The sequence below is a fragment of the Ambystoma mexicanum genome, chromosome 10, assembly GCF_040938575.1.
Source record: "Ambystoma mexicanum isolate Mex_15411 chromosome 10, UKY_AmexF1_1, whole genome shotgun sequence".
NCBI lineage: Eukaryota > Metazoa > Chordata > Amphibia > Caudata > Ambystomatidae > Ambystoma > Ambystoma mexicanum.
The window spans coordinates 697213912-697231780 of record NC_090932.1 but is presented as its reverse complement, the minus strand read 5'-3'; positions in this window follow the sequence as shown (position 1 = coordinate 697231780).

Sequence of the window (17869 nt, the reverse complement as noted above, 5' to 3'; positions counted from 1 at the left end):
GTGGGCATGGTTTCACGGGTGTTCAGGAGAGCAGTTTCCATGCCTCTGGATGCCCGGAATAATGATTGATGGGCATGAAGGCAAACAACGAGATCAGTGTGGAGGGGCAGTTGGGAGAGGACCACATTTTCCAAGAGTTTGCCCAGGAAGGGGGTAGTGGAGATATGGCGATAATTAGTTGGAGAGGAGGGTTCAGCAGACAGCTTTTTTAAAAGAGGGTGCACAAGGGAGTCCTTGAGGGATAGATGGAAAGAGCCAGAGGCAAAGGAGTGTTTACAGAAGTCATCAAGAGCTGGGGCAAGAGAGGATATGTTGTCCTTAATGGTTCTAGAGGAGCAGGGGAACACCTGTTTGGAAGAGGCCTTCATAGAGCGGACCACTTTAGAGACCTCATCCAGTGCTATGGGCAGGAGGGAGGAGAGTGAGGGGGTTGGAGTAGGGAATTGGAGGAGAGGGGCCGAGGGAGGGTAGCAGGCGTGGGAGAGGAGATGGGAGTGAAGGAGAGTGAGGACAAGATGTCCTGAGTTTTGGATGTGAAGTGGGAGGCCAAGACAGTGCAGAGAGCCTGGAAGGAAGGAGAGAGGTGGAGAAGGCAAGTGGATTGGCGAGTTCCTTACAGATTTTGAAAAGTTTGGCCGTGTTGTTAGTGGCTCCTGAGATGTAGGCTTGGATGTGGGCCCACTTCTTGGAGTGGGCAGAGAAGTGATATTGCCTTTGGAGCAGGCGGCAGGCCAGTTTGTCAGAGGATGAGCCCAAGGTCTGCCACTTCCGTTCAGCAACTCTGCACTTGAGTTTTAGAGATGCTAAGTCAGAGTCGTACCAGCGGTTGTTCTTCGTGGCAGGTGTTAGGCAAATCCTCATGGCAGGGGCAAGGATGTCAAAGGTGTTAGAGATGGCAAGAGACAGATTAGCAAGGACAGAGTCAGAGGGAGAGTCAGGATCAGGGGTGGGAGGTGGATGAAGATGGAGGCAAAAGCAGGAACTGACACTTGCCTTATCACTCAAATGACAGCAAAGGAGGCTGGCAGTGCAGGGGTTGGCTTGGATAGAGGGCCAAGGGGCCCCAGGTGGGAGGAAAGGAGAGAGTGGTCAGACCAGCAGAGGGCGTGGTGACTGGATTGGAGATAGGGATGTCACAAGAGATGAGGGCATCAAGAGTGTGACTGGCAGTGTGGGTAGGGCTGGAAGGAAGAACAGTGAGAAAGAAGGGGTCACAGAGGACCCAAAACTGAGAGGAGGATGATTCAAGAGGGTGGAGGTGGATGTTGAAGTCACCAAGGAGGAGGGGTTTGGAAGAAGAGGATGACAGGGATGTGGCCCATTCAGAGTGGAAGAGGTAAATTGGGCCAGAGGGTCTGTAGGTAGTGGCGAGGGTGAGGGAGAGAGTAGCGGAGACCCCAGCCTACAGACAAGGCATTCAAAAGAGGAGTAGGATTGAGTAGGAATGATGCAGCCAGGGACCCACTCTGGGAAGATCAAGGCCACTCCACCTCCAGTCCTGTTGGGTCTGAGTTTGGAGAGGATTTTGTAGCCCTCAGGAAGGAGAGTGTCAAGAGCAGTGACAGAGCTGGCATTGAACCACGTCTTGGTAAGAGCGAGGACGTCCAAGTCAAGGTCTTTGACAAGGAGACAGATGTTATAGGACTGTTTGAGAGCAGAGCGAACATTCAGAGTAGCTAAGTGAAACTGCTTACCACCTTTGAAGGTTTTCCAAGGGGGTGTACAGGGTCGTGATACCATACATGCCAACCCTCCCAGTTTAGGTGGGAGACTCCCGATTTTTCTGGGAAAAATGTTGCTATTTTTCATGTTCTCCCGCCTAAAATAATCCCAGCCCCAATTAATTCCAATGGGAAACTTTATGTCTCCTGATTTCGTTGACAAAATCTCCCTCCCAGATTCCTCGCAATGTTGGCATGTATGTGATACTCCCATCGGTGGTGGTGGAGGAGTGAGGGGAGAGGAAGAAGGGGTGGCAGGAGAAGTGAGGAAGTTTATGAGAGAAGGCAGGTGCTGGTGGAGAAGGAGAAGAGCAGGTTGAGAACCTTGGGCCATGATAGTGCATTGTGATAGACATTAATGATGCACCTAGAGGATGAGAAGTATGCAAAGTGTACTTCCCACATTGGGCCACCATTAATAGGTGAGGAGAAAAACGGAGAGAGAGTGGAGACAAGATGAGGGATCCATAGGCCAGAAGAGGGAACAGTGAAGAGGATGTCCATGAAAGTCTGACTGGAAGTGACATTGACGTAGGTGTGAGCAATAGGTAGGCCTGGATTAGAGTTCAGGAGAGCTTTTTTCAGCTTTTTTTCTTCCAGACTTCATGAGAGAGGTAGGATAAGTGATAGAATAGCAGTTAGAATAGATATGAGAGAGGGAGAGTGCCATGTGCGTAGAGGGGGAGAAAGATAAGCTGGAGAACTGCACAGTGCACAGGAATTCACCAACTGGCCTAGCAGCCGGCCAGGCACAGAGGAGGAGGTGTGCAAAGGGAAACAATCAGTGCACAGGATAAGAGCACACCCAGATTCAGCTTTGCCAAAAGCACTAAATACAACACAAAATGATGGTTGCAGTGATTTAAAAAGCACACCTAGATTCGACTTTGCTCAGAAGCACTAAGTACAGAACAAAATGGCGGTTGCAGTGATTTAAAAAGCACACCTCGATTCGACTTTGCAAAAAAGCACTAACTACAGCACAAAATGGAGGTTACAGTGATTTAAAAGGCACACCTAGATTCAACTTTGCCAAAAAGCACTAAGTACAGCACAACATGGAGGAGAAAGATATTAAAGGTGTTCTGAAAAGGATTTATGGGTTTGGCACTAGAAGGCAACAGAAAACAAGATATAGGTGGATTCTACGGTAGATACACATAGCAAGTGGGAAGAAGATACAGGTTGCAGTCAAGCTGTAGGCAAGGGCAAGGGAGCAGGATTCAACAGGCAGCAAGGTAGAGGGTTGTAGTCCAGGAGCAGGTAGTCCGTGGGTGCTTACCGGTACAATCTAATGGCCCATTTTTCATGGTCCCAAAATGCAGACGCACAGTAAGATTGGTATTGTGCAGCGTGGGCCTGGAGAAAGTTGCAGGAGCAGCGGCATGGAGGGGGGGCTCCCTCCAGCTCTGGACAGGTCCAGACAGTGGCCTTTGTCGGGAGCTGGCTCAAGCCTGCCAGCTCCCTGATTGGTGTTAAGTGGCCCAGGCTTGCCAATCACAAATGCTGCAGGCCAGGCTGGCAAGGCACTTGTGATGTGCAGATGGTGTTGGTGATGTTGGAGATGGTGGCCCTGGCAGTGTTCTGCAGCCCAACTGGGCTAATGCGGCGGTATTAAATTGCAGAGATGCCAAAGGGTATTCAAAATATTCCCAACACAGATGCGAAGCACATCCAGGTGCCACAGGTAAAGATGATTTTCAAAAAAGATGTTCAAGTCGTGGCAAACACTTTAAAATAAATCACCCCAAGCCCATCTGGTCTTACCTACTTTGCCACGTTGCAGCGATGATCACAGAAAGAGGGAGCCTCATGGTATGGAGGCTCACCAGTGCTGCTGCAGAGTCACTTGGTGCAGTGAAGAGGACAGAGCAGGCCTAGGAAGGCCTAGTGGAGTATATCTTCTTTTTTTGTCTTGCACAATGGACATAAAACAAACTGCTGGGATTTCCAAAGAGATGTAAAGCTCGCCAAAGCCAACGTCCCTAATATAAAACAAAAATATAAGGATTTCTCATAGGCCGCACTAATTAGATCAACATATGATATACCGGCCTTAAGCAGTCTGTTGTCAATATAGACAGGGCCAGTGGACAATTTCAAGGCGTCACAGATTAGATTGTTTCTTAACTGATTGTTAATGGCTAAGCTTACTATCTTTCTTCCTACCGCCTGGCAGAAGGTCAGAGCTGTCCAAAGATTGCGCATATTCAAATCGAATAGACCATTTTTTACATGACTCGCCCATTTCGAACATCGGCCACCCTCTAAACTTAGAAAGTTTTTGTCATCACAGGTAAGACACCTAATTCCAGGTTTATTCAAGAGGATGACATGCTTAGGGGCAGGAGTAACAATCTTAAAAAATACAATTCTCTCACATGATTGTAAGATGTTTAATTGCGTGTAGCCCCATACATCAGGCCCATAAGCGGCTGCTCAAAAAGATTGTTTCTGAAATAGATTTGGAGCTGGGGAGACTGCTCCCCTGCTGTTCCTCACACAAGAAGAGTTAATGGCCCCATTGTGTTTGCCCATACTTGTTTTTGCTTTTACTATTTGCGGCTCCCAGCTTCCGGATTCCTGGAATCTAATCCCCAGGTAGTTATTAAAGTCTACCCACTCAAACAGAGTGTTCCCAATTCTGAGAGAGACTAACCCTTTTTTGGATGAACTAGGCTGGAAAACCATGACCTTTGAATTTTCGACATTTAATTACAATTTTTGATCTAAACATTTGATCTCAAAGATTGATAGTGCCTTTTTTTAGACCCGCTGGGGTTGTTGATAATATTGCTGCATCGTAAGCGTAAAAAAAGCACCAGATATTTTGATGAACCCATTTTTGGGTAATCCTGGCACTCTTAACAAGACATCAAATATTTCTTGTATGCATATGTTGAAGAGCAGGGGAGCAAGGGCACATCCCTGCTTACCTTGAAGGCTTTCGTACATCACCCTCTCCCTATGCAAAAACGAACTTTTGCCTGGTTTTGAGAATGCAGTGAAGATATTATGGAGATTAGCTTCGGGGGAGCTTTATGAGCCTCAAGTACACGCCACAAGATAGCCCTTTACACAGACTCAAAAGCAGTTTTGAAGTCTAGAAATGTGACCTTAAATCCTCGGTTTGAATTGGGTATGGTTTCACTGAAGGCTTGGTACGAATGGTGGGTTTTTTCTTGTTTTGGTATATTATTCTCCGAATGGGTGATTTTCTCTGCATTTGACATTTTGCGAAAGATTTGAGTCAGCACTCAATTATTGATAACCACGCCACTCCTTGTGAAGAAATTACTCTTTAGAGAGGATTGGATAGAAACAATCAAGAAAATGAGGTCATACCCTCTTTATGGCAGTTTGTCTTGGATTGACAAGCCAGGAATGATCTACTGAGTTATTTCGCATGTTTTCCCATCCCTACTGGCGACTGCAATTCATGCATCTTCTGCTGAATGTCCTTTTGACGACGAAATGCGGGCAATTAGATCTGGAATTGCCCAAGGTGATGCGATAAGGCGCTTAGCATAAGTCAAACTAGACACCGTTTTGGTCATTGACTGTAACGCCATTCAGGAGCTGAGGTTAAAGTACTTTCTCAGATTTGTGGAAAAAGAAGAGTGGCTACAAACAGAGGAGTTTCATTATAAAGTGATGGGAGGATATGAGGTGGGCCTTACCATCGCGCTCTTAAATTCTTGAGTGCAGCAGGTATAGTGCATCGTGTATAGAGCAATGAAAAAGTTTACACCTTTGAAACTGGGTTCAGATTAAAATTGGCGTGTGTTTTATTTTAACTCATTCTAAGTTTGGGATTTAAGCTTTGATTTGTTGGAATAGACTTATCTATGTATTGCATTTATTTTCGGATTTTTCTTTTTTCGGATTTTAGATATTATGTTTATTGTTTTTTGGTGATTGTTTTATTTATAATGATGCCATTTTTTTTAAAGCAATGAAAAAGGAATGGCTTAATTGATGAATATAGGTGACTAACTTGGTGACTTATGTTGAAATGTATATGTGTTTATTTAAGACCAATTTGTTTGGCCAATAAATAATAAACATATATATTCTTTAATAACACCATCACAGCTGTGTTCTTGCAGGAGCAAATACCTGCTTGTTGGAGCAAGGTCATCACAGATGTGGTTATGCAGGGGCAATTAGAGACATTTTGGGCACAATCATCACAGATGTAGTCTTAAATAGTCAAATGCCAGGATGTTGGGTCCAATTCATCACAGCTGTGGTCTCTTTCAAGGGCAACTGCTCGCCTGTTGGGACAAATCCATCATAGGGGTGCTCTTATATTGACAAACACTGGAATTATGGGGCAAATCTATCAGAGGTGTGTTTTTACAGTGGCAGATACTGGCATTTTGGGGATAAGTCATCACAGGTGTGCTTTTACATAGGCAAATACTGGCAATTTGGGGCAAAGCCATCACATGTGTGCCCTTACTGGGATGAATACTGACACATTGAGACAACGCCATCGCATATTTTTATTGCATAGCCAAATACTGGCATATTTGGGCAAAGCCATTACAGCTGTGTTCAATTAGGGGCAAATATTGGCATGTTGTGGAAAGCCATCACATGTATGTTCTGATAGTGTTAAATGCTGCCATGGATATGATATGATAAGTAATTTTTAACGCGCCTGTACACAATTGTTTCTAGGCGCGAGGATGGGCAAATTCATCAAAGATATGTTCTGACTGTGGCAAATTCTGGCACTGGAGGGCAGTGTCATCAGCAGTGTGTTCTTGCAGAGGCAAAAACAATCATGGGAGGTCAAGGTGTGTTTTTACATTGACAAAAACAGCACCCTAGGGCAAAGCCTCCCATGGTGTCCTCTTAGACAAGGCAAATACTGGAGTTTTGGGGCAAATCCATCACAGGTGTGTTCTTACAGAAAGCAAATCTGGGTATTTTTGGGGAAAACCGATCACAGGGTGTTCTTACAGGGGCAAATGCTGGCATGCTGGGTCAACCCATCACAGGTGTGTTTTTGCAGGAATAACTCAGACATATTATTTGCTTACACATAAAGAGCTAAATGGTGAGCATGAGTTACTATCAAAAACATATTTGCAAATCAAAGGGGTTTTTGCACGTTTAAGTCCAAACTAAATGAGACAGACTACCGACGCTATTAAAGAAAAAATATTAAATCAAGGAAACATTTGGGGCCTAATTCATAGAATGTTCAGCGCAGAGCAAAGTGACTTTGCAGTACAGAAATACACTTTGCACCATGCCTAAGCATTCACAAAAAAGCACTAAGTCTGCACTACTATTTACTAGCACAGAGCTAGCGCTTTTTTGGTGTGGTTAGGCGCATTTAGCATGGTGCAAAGTCATGTTTCCCCGCTCTGTGAATTAGACCCTGTGCAAAGTGTATTTTTGCAGTGCAAAGTGTATTTTTGCAGTGCAAAGTCACATTGTTCCGCTCTATGAATTAGGCGCGGTGCAAAGAGTACTTTTGCAATGCAAAGTCACTTTGCTCCGTGCTAAACATTATGTGAATTAGGCCCTTGGTGTCTGATAGTGGCATTGCTGCTTTGATTTGACATATAACCCTGATTAGCTGCAGATTAAGCTATTACAATGGGTCAATTATTGGACAGTGTGTATCCCTCATAGGGGCTGTTGCTTGAAGAAGCAGTCTTATTTGTAAATACTGTTGGACCAATTCACAAACATTTTTATCATGCATGTGAAAGGATGTGTTAGTACATTCTCTTGGATTGTGCAATAACAAGTTGAGCACGATTCACCAAAGACTCTGAATGGGACTGTTATGGATGCAAACATTGAGATGCCTGACTTTGAGCAAAACTGTGTGTGTAGTCTCGGGAGGATAGCTCAGCGGCAACGTGCTCGCCTTGCAAGCAAGACGACACGATCCTCGGATCCGTGCTTAGAAACCTCTGGGTATTAATAAGCGGTTATAAATAACCTATCATTTCAGGGAGGAAAAAGAGGTGTTTCCAACAGTGGTCAAAGTGGGCACAAGCAGGTTGGAAGCCATGCTCCTCTACTTTTTAAAATCAAGTTTTACTGTCCCTATAATTTCATTTTAAAAACAACCGTTCCGGAATGGTTTTGCTTTAAGATAAAAGTGTAGGAAGAAGTTGAAACTTGCACTTCAATGCACTGCACTAAATGTTCCCTTAAACAGCAGGCACGTTGCTTTAGGGGCACGTGGTGATGGGGTTTGTGGGGAGCGGGAGAGGTCTGTAACGTAGTTCCACCACTACTTCTTTTCGTACACTTCGACCACCAGTTTCCAGGCATTTCAAAAGTCCAAAAACAAAGCATTTCACAGGAATCCTCCTATCCTTGCTTGTAACAGGCATAGCTCTCAACTCACCCGCTTTTGGCGGGTGTCACCCGCCTTGCAAAGAGCTGACTCACCCGCCAAGCCTCCTGCACGCCCATTCATTCCAATCGGCGTCTCACCCGCCAGAAACAAAATCGGGTGATTTCACCCGCCTTTGTGAGACAAATGGTTGAGAGCTATGTCATAGCTCTCAACTCACCCGCTTCTGGTGGGTGTCACCCGCCTTGCAATGGGCTGACTCACCAGCCAAGCCTCCTGCACTCCCATTCATTCCAAAGGGCGTCTCACCCGCCAAAAACAAAATTGGGTGATTTCACCCGCCTTTGCGAGGCAAATGGTTGAGAGCTATGCTATGAACAGGTGCAGGGGGATGTGCAATGAAAGAAGGTAGAAGGTGTATCCCTTTTTATTTAACTGGGGCAGATGCAGTAGGAACCCCTGCCATCCCGGTTCTATTTCTGTCTCGGAAACAGAGAAATAAAAGCTTTTTAAAAAAGAAATTGCCATCGTGATATCTGCTCCCAGAAACAATGCGGGTGCAGAGATACCATGATTAGTAATGGGAGGGCACTAAACACTAATGTATGCATGGGGGGGGCTGGACAATACGTAATTGACTCTGGTGCGCGGCACCAGATACATAAGTGAGTTGCCCTTTTAAAGATGGCTACCTTGAATCGTGCACCTAAAAAAGTTCCTCCTCTCTGTCGAATCAGGGTCTAGGTATAGATTTTTGCAACGAATTCTTAGTGCTCTTAATGGTATTGCAACAGTGAGCTCCTTATGTGTCATGGCTGCCAATCAAGTGAGTATTGGCTTGTTTTACAACGCGTTGTTGAATGGCACTTTCCCATCCAAAAACGCTTTTGTAAATCAGCCTCCATAAGTCTTAACATGGGAATAGCTGTTGCAACGCACCAGATTAATGTACAATGACGTGCCGACTAAGATCATTCTCTGCTTTTTCGCAATACACTGCTGGTTACCAAATGTTCTCTCAAGCTATATTTTTACTGTGAATCAACAACCATATGATTTCACTGCCATCCAAAAATATGTTGGCCTCCGCATAAGACTGCTAAGGAGGAGAGGAGAGCAGCCTGCACGTTTTGTAATGTAAAGCAGATGAGTAATGCTGTCGACTCATAACCAAAGCCTGCACTTCTGTTTCCTATTAAAAGTCCACATAGTTCAGAATGTTCAAAGGAGAATCTAGAATCGCATATACTTTAACAACACGGCGACCTTCAAGCATTTCGAAAAACGTATAGAAAGTGTTGCAACATTTCCTTATGCATCTGATTAATCAATGTACTGCTTCAAATGCAACATGCCACAGCACTGATGCATTGTTCCTGCTGGCGGGGACATACTTGTGCCTGTGCATCCGGTGTCTGTTACAGCAAAATGAGCCCATGTATTGGCTAAAGATTTGGCGGAGGCATCTCCCACGCTGTGGCGGACAGGAAGTGATATTGCTCATGGCGGTGTGCAGGCTCGAAGTGGAATTCTGTTGCATGTCACCCCTCCTGGGAGCATGGTAGCTCCCAGGATTTGTATAATGGTCACATGGTGTTAACCATGTGACCAAGCTAATAAAAAGGATGAGCCGCTTCCGGCTTGTCAGTCGAACAACAGCTGACTCCTGCGGGTGTTTGTTGGCGCCATGGTGGTGCTCCGCAGCTGGCTGAGGCCCTGTCTGCGTGGCCCGGCATTTTTAGATGGTGCCCCTGCTGGGCAACACCGGCCCACTGGACTGGAACTGCCATGTGATCATGGCTATGGTTGCAGCCTCGGCCTAGCTGCCCCCACCGCCGAGGCTGCTGTGTGCCCCCAGCCAAGGTATGTGGCTCTGGTGCTCCGGATGCCGTAGGGTGCCCCCTATGGTCCGCCCTCTGCATGCTTGCAGAGCGGGTGTCTGCCCGGTGAACCATGCGCTCGGTGCGGCCTGCCCGGAAGCCCATGGGCAGGCCGCCAACACTTCCTAATCATTTTGATGTGATGCGACACTGGTTTTGTGTTGCACTTTCTGCTACTCAAGCTCCTCATTTTCACCTAGCAATATTTTACCCTGGTAGCCTGATTCTGAAGCGCCCCTAGCCCCATTGGGTCCCAATGGGGAATTACAGTTATGCCTCTACTCATGAACCGGCGTAAAATTCGCCGGACCATGAAGCGGTAACGCTAATTGCGTTGGGGGTATCCTGGCACAATTACCGCCAGGATACCGCCAATCTCCTGAGGAGGCCCAAAGTCTTTTGCACATGTTTTCTACAGTCTGCGCAATGTTGCTGTATTTGTGAGGGGGAGCAGGAGCACGGCACCCATTCTCGCTGCCTGACAAATATGGCAGAATCTCCACCAACAATCATTTTTGAAGTGGGAAGAACTGGTGTGGATTCATATAGAATTTCCATATTTTTTGAGCCAACAACAGGTAGGCAGACTCCATAGGAAAACATGTTAATTCCTCCCACACCTGGCATGTACATGCTGAGAGGAATTTACAATCTGTTTTGCTATCGGTGTAAATGCAACACGGAAACCCAGGTATGGTGGATTTTCATGTTACATATACCTCCCCTAACACGTTTTTAACAATACCAGAGAGGGGAATGGCTGCACTGAAATGCCTTTGCACATTTACCCATCTGTGCAATATCCCAGGAGATCCAAAATGGGCCCTTAGTGGGAATAGGGATGTGCTGTACCTGTCTCGCCCCGCACTCCACCACAGATGGCCCAACTGCAGTCACTCTGTTGTGAGGTAGCCAATCAAGGCCTGGCATCCTTTCCACAGTGTGTCCTTGGCATGAATCATGGAGAGAGGAACATATGCCTGCTCATCTACAAGAGGTAAGCAACATTCTGGGGTGTCGGGGCTAGCCCTGCATTGGTAGTACAATATAATAATAAATACTTTATTGTGATATAATCCAAAATATTAGGATTTTACACAACAAATATATCACATAAACCATTTAGGAAAAGTACAGTCATAATATAACATAGAACAAAAGATAATAATCATAATAATAATGTAATACCTCCAAAGGTCAAGTAGAGCATCACGATATAAAACAATGGTATTAAAGTTAAACAACACATCAAAAGCAAGATCAATTCCATGTATATGCAATGAGAATAAACTAAAAATAAAAGGGATGAAATAGGTTAAAAAAAATTAAGTAAAATAAAATATATCTATAGTATATCAAATATGGTATAAGAACACTGAAATAGATACATAAAACCACCGTATCATATTCCTGTTTCTTCCTGAAATAGGGTTTTAACATGAGACCATACGCTAAAAAGAGCCAGTTGGAGAGCCAAGGACTCGGAATTAAGGCAGCTGTCCCAGAGGCCTTCCTCCGTTATGGTCTCATAGTTATGAACCCATTTCGCAAATGTGCACCTATATGTAGGTCCAAGTTTTGGGCAGAGGGTTAAGACATGTCTTGTAGTTTCTAGTACTCCTGTGGTCTGGCATATCCGGCAGTGACTGGCCTCAATCGGTACCTTTGCACGGCCACCAGTGATCGCTAAAACACTGGGAGCTGATTAGTCCGGAGTCTCAATATGAAGTGCCTCTCCTCTGGTGCCTGGCACAATAGCAAGTAAGGCTGGGGCTTCCGATATTTGTGTATTACATGAGCTACTGCCTCATATCCACTCAACTTCGCCAGATGGACGGCATTCATACTCCAATTCCATCTGTTACATTTTTCCTCAAAAGATTTTTTTGGGTGGATATCTATGGCAAATGCAACTTATTCTCATACGACAAATCAATCTCCTTGTAGAGGGACTCATTTAGTTCTTTAAAGTTGAGGCCCCGAGGGTGTCTCTCAGCCTCATAGTTATTCCCAGGCAACCTCAATAGTTTGCACATGGGTTCTGCGTGCGCTTTAAGATAGAATGCTCCTCTTGCGCGTAGAGCCATACCCTTCAGAGAGATGAGACCCAACTCCAGGCGTAAATACTGTACCGAGCAGGAAGGACCTAATCCCAGCACATTACGCCAGTAGTGTTTCGCAGGAAAGTGCATGACCAAATAAGGACTGCCCCGGGTCGGCTGGACCTGGGGGAAGGTGAAGGGGCAAGACGGTCAGCGGACAGGACAAAGAACCTCGTGGCATGGCCATTTTGGAGGCCAGGCCACCCATTTGGGCCAAACGCGGGAAGCGCAGTTAACATGGCAAAAAGGGGTTCAAAACACAAAGAAACGATAGCTGCCACCAGTCCCGTTCGTGACACACTTGCACATTTCATGATAAGTCCAGCGAGAGTTTCTAGGGCCATTGGAATGACTAGAGACCCAAGAGCGTGGTAATGTAAGTTACGGTGCACTCTTGTCTCATGTTGCTCAAAAGCTTCAACTTGAGGAAAGGACTAAGGGAAATGAAGTCTCCCGGTACTGACTGTCTGAAGGGCATGTCAGTTTCCCTGTAAGAATTGAGGTAAAGCCCAGAGGAGTGCAGCGGAAGGCTGCGCTTCTTTGGCAAAGTCTAGACCAGGGAGTAAAACAACTGCAAAAAGTTTGGGGGTTGCCACATGGAAGGATAATTACCTACAATTGTGAAATCTTTCCTAACAGTCAATAATAGGCATGGTTGTACTTTTATTTACCTTTTGGCGGAGAGTCGAGGCGCCCTGGCGGGTGATGATGCATCAGATGTCTCATTATGGGGCAACAATGGCACCTCTTTAGGTAGTTCCTGATTTCCTTTCGTCCCCACTGTTTGCTCCTCTCCATGCTCCTTAGCCTGGGGGCTTTGTGCTCTCTCCACCTCTTCCTTTTCTGCTGAAAGACCTTTTGTTCCAGGTGTAATGATAATTACTTCCTCATCTTGTTCTACCGTTTGCGTAGACACTCGGTGTTGAAAGTCGGAGCACAGCTGTAAGAGAGAGTCATTGTCCAAGTCCAGTGGTATATAGCTACCTTCACCCTCTAGCTGTGGGATGCTGCATTCCTGATTTGCATTGGCTAGTTCAGCTTCAGGCGTTTAGCGGGAACGGGTACTACAATATATACAAAGCCTATAGGCTTCTCACACATGCACATCACCAATGCAATGCTTTGATGAGACCGGGCAAATATTATATGTGCTGACATACTTTTCAGTTCATCCTGCTTCCTTACGTATAGCTAGTGATGCCACTGCCTTTTGTCACAATGAGTTTAGGCGTACCACAGCTGTGACCGAAGTGATGCTCAACCGTCAGTGCATCACTTCAACACTCACAGAAAAATCAATGTGGCACATGCAAGTCATTGTGTCACGTTTGCAACAGAGAAGTTTTGCTCTACAACTAAAATGGTGAAACTGAATAATTCCAAAATTCACTAAAAGTGGGGAGGTCACTGAAAGTAGGGGGTAAAGGTATGTTTGCAGTACATTAGAAAAAATAAGTTACCTGCGCTAAAATCATTTTGGATATAGTTACAGGTGTGCATGCGCCAAAGAAATATTTATGCAATGAGAATTCTTACCACCAAGATTTAAATGAGCCTCAACATCTTTTACTTACACATTACAAAAACGCAATAATTAAGACACGGAGCATTTGGCAGTGGGCAAGGTACTTGATGAAAAGAAGTGTGCTTAGCAAGATGGCTCATGTTGCTGCAGCTTTGCGAACAGGAAATGTAATGACACAACGCCGAAAGGAAATGGCTGCCTGGCCTGCAAACACAATGAATGTGTGGTAGAAATGAAGAAAAGACTATAATACAGGAGCATATGTTAACACAACATGCTCAGTGGCAGTATAGTGAAGAAAAGGTGGGACTTGTTTTGTGTCATGGGTAATAAATAACCTTAGCTGAATAGTTTTCATGATTGTACTCTATGGTACACAGTGTTTAGTTCTTGTAATGTCTTAAAGATGGCTGCCACAGTGGATGCAATCTTCAATATAGCCATTATTTCTAGTTGGATTTCAATTTCTACGGTTTTATTTAATGGATGTGTCTAGGCCTAATTAATTGTTCTATCAACATTTACTACTCCATAGTCAATGGCATCTCAAACCATATTTTCAGTACAGAAATGCAATTACAGCACACGTGCTATATGCTCAGTTCTTCATTTTTCCAATCATTTGTTTTTAAAGCGATGCAAGGTGTATCCCAGAGACATCTACCAGCATCGTCCAAACACAAGCACTCGAGTGGTATAGACTTTCATTTGTGTTTATTGTCTCAACACAAGCAAAAGAAGCTTTTAGTTAAAAGCACAACATCTCCTGAAAAAACAGTTGATGCTGTAACATTTGAAATGAGAGCAAAGGCAGTGATTAAAATAAAAACTGTCAGAAAACTTCAAAAGCACAATAAACTAATGTAATTCATGGTGCACCTGTCCAGGAAGTGCACACATGAAGGTCATTTTTATAAACCAAAAAAGAAAAAGGTAGTTGCACTCTCTCTTTCATGTGCCAACTTAAACAAAGAAAACTCCACTCAATTGGAATATAGAAATACATTTCTGTATTGGTGCGGGTAAGTGCCCTTTGTGATGACACGTTTTTCTACGGACCACGCCGTCTTTTTCAAATCAGGGCTAATTGGTTAAAAAATAATACAATACAAATAAAAAAAAAAGTTGAAGTCAAAAAACACCATTCAATGTGTCAAGTGTAGCACAGACAGAGAGGGTGGGAAATGGGAAGAATTGATTTGGGTGAACAGTGTGACATTAAGCATCAAAACAGAAATGGATTCATTGTGTAATACCATTCAATAAACAAATTGGAGACAAAATCGGGATAGGAATGGAAAAGGATTTGGTTGGAGAGAAAAAAACAAATAAGATGCCATGAGTTCATTTGTCTCTGAAAACATGAATATGCAAATTGAATATAAAATAGTTTTTTGGAATAAATGAATCTTACCCAATATTATAAGTTGCTTAATTTGGAACGTTGCTTTTCAGCTTAACAAAAAGATTCACCGGATCATTCCCAGCCTGCCAAACAATATTCGGGTTATTAAATTCTGTATTGGCACATCTGTTAGCTTATGGCTGTCTAGTTAGTGTTCTAAGAGGTATGGTTACGTTCATATAGAGTGTAATTGACCGGTTCAATATATCATGTTTATCTTTTAATATGATCAAGTATCTCCGTTCGATTATCTCTTCTTGTGAATACAGAAACAAAGCACATCTTTCGTGCTCCTAACAAACGAGAGAGTAAAAAATTGTCTGATTCAGTAGTTGTACCATTCAATCTAACAACAAGCTGCTTAGAGAGTGCGCTTCTATATCTCCTTGTGCTACGTGTGCTCATTAGATCGGTCTTCTCCCATGCCGTGCGGGCTGGGGAGCGAGATAATCCCTTAAGCGTGTCTTACCTCTGCAGTACTGTATTAACGCCTCCGTACGATTCTGTCCGCGTTCACGGAAGAATCCAAAATGGCGGCTTTAAAAAGTTGTTGGTGTGGTTGTCACAGCAACCGCAATGGTCCTTTGTTAGTTACTAATATGAGCGCCATCTTTTAGTGTTGTGTAAACGTACCGCCTCTTATCCACGTTACGTGTGATCTTGCTTTTAGAATAATACAGATTACATAACGTGTATTCAAGGTATTTGTGAAGTGAAGATAGGAAATGTCACCAAAATACAAAGCAAATATGATTCAGTTTGAAGAACGATTATCCCGGATGTTAATGTTCTGGATGGATAAAATAAGATTGAAAATAAGAGCACTCATTTTAAACATGTTAAATTAAATCCGTTGCTTACAAAGTATATCTTTTGGAAGTGTTATTAAATCAGATTAAGATACAGATAGACTAAATAGAAAAATAAAAGAATGTAAAGTAATTATGTATTACAGAATAAAGAGAGGGTGAACCAATGTTAAGTGATATACCTTCCTGTCCATATATGCAATTGTCTATTGAGTTTCAAATACTAGCATTCTGAGCTGTTAATTGGAATGCAGGGTAAGCTTGTTATACGTTGACTTTGTGATATGTAACTAGCAAAAAATACATAGCTTATGCAAAATTCAAATGTCTCATAAGAAGGAGGACATCTCATTGTCTGAGTTCAGACCTCTATCTACTGTCCGAAATCTACATATTAATTTCGCCTCCTCTTGCCTCAGTTTCTTCTCTTGATCACCTCCTCTTGGTCCAAGTATTACTTTTTTGAGACCCAAATATCCCGATGCATTAGAAGATTTCAGAAGACTTACAAAAGCTGCAGCAAGAGAGGCAGCGAAAAAGACCAAGTAGATAATCTTGTTCTCAATCTATCCAACCGCCACCTAAAAACAGAAGAAATTTCTTTACTGAACAAAGGTTTTTCTTTTGCCCCGACAATAGATTACAATACCACGGATGTCCACATAGATCTGTTTAAATTTGTCAGAAAACTCAAACTTAAAAAATGGTTTGCTATTCAAGTGACTAATACGTATCGACAGATGGAAGTTCCTATTATGTTAAGTGAACTCACAATAGAAGATCGCAACTATATTCCCTTACTCAGATCTTTGGAAGACAACACTGAACGACCAATACATGAAACGTTACATGAATTACGTATTCAACAAAGCAGCCTTGCGCCAAAAGAAATGAGAAATAAATCAAGATTTACACCTCAGCTAATGCCAGATAACCTAATAGATGTGTTTTACAAAACAATGACTAAGGATCTTAATGATGCATTTGACACAACAAAGTCTAACAGAATGTCAAAAATCAAACACAAATTTGACAGCCTGTCACAAACAGAAAGGAAAGCTCTTCAAGACTTGCAACAAGATTCCACACTAACGATTAAACCAGCCGACAAAGGTGGTAAAATTGTGGTGATGAACCGCGAAGATTATATAACAATGGCCTACAATTATTTAAAGATGCCATTCTGTTATGAGAAGTTAACATCAAATCCTAAATTAAACATTATTGAAGAACTCATGGGAGCAATTACATGCTGGCACCATCAAGGTCTTCTATCAGATGAGGAAAAACAAGCATTGGAAATCAGATATCCTACATTACCGACTATTTACTTTTTACTAAAGTCCATAAACCATTTGAGCGAATTCCAGAAGGGAGACCTATCCTCAGTGGAATAGGTTGGGCTATGGTTAATATGGCAGAATACATTGATAACATTCTTAGGCCCAAAGTAAATCTAACTAAGTCATTTTTTAAAGACACAACAGCAATTATCAACAAATTAACAAGTGTCATTTGGCAACCTGGTTACATCCTAGTCACATGGGATGTTACAGCAATGTATACTTCAATCAAGCATAACACAGCTTTGGATGCTATAGACTACGCTTTCTCTCAAGATACAGCGTCAAGTTACCAATCAATACAGATGCTTAAAGAAATGATGCTCCTGACTTTGAAAAATAACATTTTTCTTTTTAACAAGGAGTATTATAGACAGAATTGTGGTGTAGCTATGGGAGTAAAATATGCTCCAGCACTTGCAAACCTTGTGATGGCTATCTACGAGGATCAAGATATTTATTCAGATCCTAATTATGAAGAAAATGTTGTTTTATGGAACCGATATATAGATGATGTTTTTTTCATCTGGAAGGGCAATGACAACGAGCTGCAAGAATTTAAACTATGAGCAAATCAAAACACCTTAGGAATACAATTTACTGGAACATCCAGCATATTAGAAGTCAATTTCCTAGACCTAACAATTTACATAGAAGAAAACAAGCTTATGACCAAAACATACAGAAAACCAAAAGAGGCGAACTCAACTTTGTTTGCGACGAGTTGCCATCACAATCCCGTAATGAAAAACA